This window comes from Sorex fumeus, unplaced genomic scaffold (assembly GCF_029834395.1).
Source record: "Sorex fumeus unplaced genomic scaffold, SorFum_2.1 ptg000038l, whole genome shotgun sequence".
In the NCBI taxonomy this organism is placed as follows: Eukaryota; Metazoa; Chordata; class Mammalia; order Eulipotyphla; family Soricidae; genus Sorex; species Sorex fumeus.
In genome coordinates this window covers 541748-546938 of record NW_026606095.1, presented here as the reverse complement: position 1 = coordinate 546938, position 5191 = coordinate 541748, and the positions used below count along the sequence as shown (strand labels likewise).

Genomic DNA, 5191 nt, shown 5'->3' with positions numbered 1-5191 from the left:
ATTTCTTTATACTTATCCTATAAAATAGCAACTTAAAAAAATTAGAGGCACTATGATTTAAAAATCTATACATAGTTGAATTTCAGGCATAAACATTCTAGCGCCCATCACTAGTGTCCACCAATGTCCCAAATTTCCTCTCAGCCTGCATCCTTGACAGGCACATTTTTATGTTGTGTGTGCATGCATATATACATACATATAATTTATATTATGTTATATATTATGTTATATGTATTATGTTGTATATATACATTTATGCTTCGTGTGTGTGTGTATATATGTATGTGGTGTATGTATGTTTGTGTATAGGAATACACATATCACTTTTCAGGACCAATGTATCAGGAATCCCTGCCCCAGTCCTGCCCTGATTACTTCCCATCTGCCTCTCCTTAATTCCTTCCTCAATTTATATTCCTCTCTGTTTGCTTCCTATACACTAAGGTCAAGGGTGATTAGGTATTCACCATTTAATACCTTGAAATAACAAATTCTTAATAAATGCATTAATGTCTTTTCTTATTCAATTCCACCAAGTCTTGACCATTAATATTCTTTATTATTTTTTTCTTTTCCTATAGATGGATGGATTAAATAATGTGTCAAATTTGCACAGTTGTCCTAATGTAAAAGAATTGTTTGAAAGGAGGGAAGGAAGGAAGGAAGGAAGGAAGGAAGGAAGGAAGGAAGGAAGGAAGGAAGGAAGGAAAGAAGGGAGGGGGAGGGAGGGAAAAGAGGGAGGGAGGGAGAAAGGAAGGAAGGAAGGAAGGAAGGAAGGAAGGAAGGAAGGAAGGAAGGAAGGAAAGGAGGGAGGGAAGGAGAGAGGGAGAGAGGGAGAAAAGGAGAAAAAGAGGGAAGGAAGGAAGGAGGGAGGGAGGGAGGGAGGGAGGAAGAAAGGAAGGAAGGAAGGAAGGAAGGAAGGGAGGGAGGGAGGGAGGGAGGGAGGGAGGGAGGGAGGGAGGGAGGGAGGGAGGGAAGAAATTTTATCTGATTTTTTTAAATTTTATTGAATCACCATGAGATAGTTAGAAGCTTTCATGTTTGGGTTACAATCACACAATGATGAAACACCCGTCCCTCCACCAGTGCACATTCCCCACCACCAATCTCCCCAGTATAGCCCCCTTTCCCCACCCTCCCCCTTTCTGGCAGACAATATTCCCCATACTCTCTCTCTCTCTCTACTTTTGGGCATTACGGTTTGCAATACAAACACTGAGAGGTCATCATGCTTGGTAAAAAATATGGAAAGCTTCACAAATTTGCGTGTCATTCTTGCTCAGGAACCATGCTCATTTTCTCTGTATCATTCCAATTTTGTTATATGTGCTGCCGAAGCGAGCACTACTTTTTAATTTATGCCTCCCTTTCTAATAACCCTCTTAATACCATTCATCCTGACATAATCCTGAAGCACTACATGAGTCAGTTAAAAAACCAATGATCTTACATAATTTTCTTCTTTAACAAACTGAAAGAAGACACAGATAAGTGAGAGGTAGAGAAGTTTTATTTCATGGTGAGAGATAGAATTAGATGTTTAGTGTTGAACTTTTCCATTTTTAATTTTGAAAAATAATACCTAGTCCTTCCTTTGACTCTAAATGAATCTAGCTCCCATATAAATGCACTGGAACATAAAAAAGAAGCCATAAAGCATCTACATCTCAAAAATCCATCTAAAAATTATAGGTTTCCTATTTTCATATCTTTCTTTTCTCTTATAATGCCTCTACCCTCAACTTCATCCATTGGGTCTGTTATTTTGGGTTTAGTTTCTTAGCCAGTCCACTTTTATTCATAATCTCCTTAAGATTCAAGTCACATCTGTACTTTATCTCTGATCACCAAAAAAAAAATAATAATAATAATAAACAAAACCTGGAACTGTGGCCTTGTCCAACTTTATGATCTTGGATTATAACTACCTCAGAGAAAATTCTATCTGATTCCATTTAGACTGGCTGATAAAGTCCCTAAGCTCCATTAACAATATTGCCCATGGGAAAAGAAGCAAAATTTCTGCACAATTTCCAAATAATTTCATATTATATAATTCAATCTTTAATTCAAAGTTACTAGCTGTTACAAATTATCTTAGATGCTTAAAATAAAATGTTTGTATTCACAAGATATTAAAGAGTAGCAAAGAAATGTGGGAAAAAAAAGAAAAATAAAGTAAAAAGTGAATTAGTAAGGATTTACATCAACCAGAATTACAAGGACTTCATATTTCATGTATAGAAAAGGAGTGAAATTTTGTTGATTGAAAGAAGGGGTCAGACAAATTTCCATGTGCAGAGCAAACTAGGTACAGTAATATATAATTTTGATTCTTCCATTACATAATTAAAGCTTGAACTACCAGTAAAAAAAAAAACTTTCTTAAACATCAAGTTTTGTTTGCTTTTATACAATTAGAGGAAGGAAAGTAGGGAGGGAGGAAGGATGGAAGGAAGGAAGGAAGGAAGGAAGGAAGGAAGGAAGGAAGGAAGGAAGAGTGGGAGGGAGGGAGGGAGGGAGGGAGGGAGGGAGGGAGGGAGGGAGGGAGGGAGGGAGAGAGGGAAAGAGAAAGGGAAGGAGGGAGGGAAAGAGGGAGAGAGGGAAAAGCATATGACAGGAATGAATAAATGACATTGTAAGAACTCTCCCACTAGCTTGAGTGTCAAGTTTCCTCCCTGGAGGAAGAAGAAATCAGTTACACTTTTCAAGAAATCTGGATTTCTAGTAGACACAATGACAAGGCAAAATCCACCCCTTAACTAAAAAGGACTTTCATTTTGGTCTATCATTTTAAATAGGGTAAAAGATCTTAAAACATTTATTTAGAAGTGATTTTTTAGACCACCACTGACTCAGGAAAATTAAAGACAACATTAGTTTGTTAGTTAGAAGTCTCTTGTGAAAAGAGGTGATAAATTTTTGATATGAGACTTGTGATTCTTTCCAATGGAAGAACTTGATCTGTATTATAATTCATTTGCTTTATCAGCCTACCAGTAACTTCCTGATTATCTATAATGTCCTTATAGTGACCTCAAACTCGCTGAAATGCAATTCTGTAAATAAGTTCCAAAACCACCCACTAAGAATTTTCTTCTGTTCCTGTTTTTTTTTTGTAAGTTATGTTAATTTATAACCCCACAGTAATATCCAGGATTCTCTCAAAAGCAGTTACATAAATATTTTTAATTGTACTGTCTTCTGAAGCATGCAAACCACAGCTCATCCCCAAAATACGAAAGTCAATGGTTATCTCACTAAACTTTTAACATAATGTGAACATCAAACTTCTTCAATGAAAACATTTCAGCAGATTTAGGAGTTTCAGTGTCTCCTGCTTTCCTGTGAACAATAAAAAGTGGACTGACTGTGCATGACCCTTTTCTTTCTCCATGTTTCCTGTGTTTGATAACCCCATGAAATAAGTTATAAATGGTGAGAAAGGTCTGAATTTAATTCTATATAAGAAACTAAAGACCAAATACTAAAATTTATTTAATATAATATACTTCCTCATACAAAGAAATCTAGGGATCTAAGTATGATCTTCAACAACTGTGCAAAGAAATTAACATTCCTTTCACTTCAAAAAAAAGTTTCTTCGAATGCCCATGTGAAATAAAAAATGAAACAGGAAAAATTAAAAGATGGCATGTTTGGTAATGGATGCTTGGATGTGAATATACAGAATATAAAGACCAAAATCAGGATATACATGTAAAGAAACAAAGTCTATGACTTCAGAAAAAATGGGGAATTTTTAAAGTACTGCTTTGCCTGAGAGAATTTTTTCAGTATATTTTCTTCCCAAGGAACTAGGTCATTATAAAATCTCTTCTATTGCCACTGCAAAGAATAGAGATCAAAGGAGGGATACTTTATTAATTAAGAATGTCAAGACTAGGGGGTATAGTGCCGCCAGCAGGTCAATCTGTACCTGTGAAGCGAGTGCATCTGCAGCCTAATGGTGCCTTCAGACTTCCAGATACCCCAAAATTGCTGCTCTGCCTTTGGCCAGACCCCAAAGACTTGGGGCAAAGTTAACCAAGAAAGTAAATGGCTAAAAGTTAGGTACGTGGGAGACATACCCACAAACCACCTCCGACTCAGCTACATAATTGGAGGCATGGCCTCTCTGGTTCCTGATCAAACTGCTTAACGGCCATGATCCCAGAGAGTCAGAAAAAAAAATCGTAGAACCCAATGGCTTTTGGCAGAAATGCGTCCAGTCCCTGCAGTAGGTTACCAGCTCTGGGTCACCCCAGGTGGGAATAGGTTTTGTGCCTTGGCCTGCTCCCCCTGGCAGCCCGGTGGCTGCCATGCTCCAGAGGCCACTGGACAGTCAGGTTTGGGCCCGCAGTGATGAGACATGCGGGGCCTCACGGGATGGAGATGGAGCAGCCCTTTCCTCCTCGTCCCAACGAGACCCTGAGTTGCTGCCCACAAATGGCCTCTCTGGCTCCTGATCAAGCTGCTTAATGGCCATGATCCCAGAGACTCAGAAACAAATCTCAAAACCCAGCGGCTTTTGGCAGAAGTGCATCTGGAACACACAGTAGGTTTCTGTCGCTGGGCCATTTCAGGGAGGAAAGGGTGCTGTCCCTCCACCTGCTCCCCCTTGGCAGCTTAGTGGCCACCATCCTCCAGAGGCCATTGGACAGTTAGGATTGGGCCCTCAGTGATGAGGCACGTGGGGCCTCACGGGATGGGAGTGGAGTCAGGCCTTTCCTCCCAATCCCAACAAGACCCTGAGTCACCGCCACTAACAGCCTTTCTGGCTCCTGATCAAGCTGCTTAACAGCCATGATCCAAGTGACTCAGGAGAAAATCTCAGAACCCATCAGATTTTGGCAGTAATCCCTCCAGATTTAGGTGTTAAAATTTTGAATTTCAAAATCGCGCGGCCACTACTGCAGTCAAAAGACATCATGTGTTATTCATAACCAGCAATAGAAAACAAATTGTCTACTGTTGCCTTTTCAGCAGATCTGAGTGCTGGGATAAAATCCCAAATAATAATAGTGGGTCTGGTGTCAAAATATTGAATGTAATCAAAGTAGAGAGAGAGAGTAATGTGGAAATCATCTGCCCCACAGGTAGGGGGAGGGTGTGGGATGGGGATATACTGGGGTTTTTGGTGGTGGGGAATGGGCACTGGTGAAGGTACGGGTGTTTCATTGTATGA

The 5191-nt window shown here is 39.6% G+C and overlaps 1 non-coding gene across 1 annotated transcript; it reads right to left on the bottom strand.

The window, feature by feature from the left end:
- Positions 1–1241: 1241 nt before the first annotated feature.
- Positions 1242–1348, bottom strand: LOC130028057 (U6 spliceosomal RNA). Its single transcript, XR_008793151.1, has one exon. It is a non-coding gene; the product is annotated as a U6 spliceosomal RNA (small nuclear RNA).
- Positions 1349–5191: the final 3843 nt, after the last annotated feature.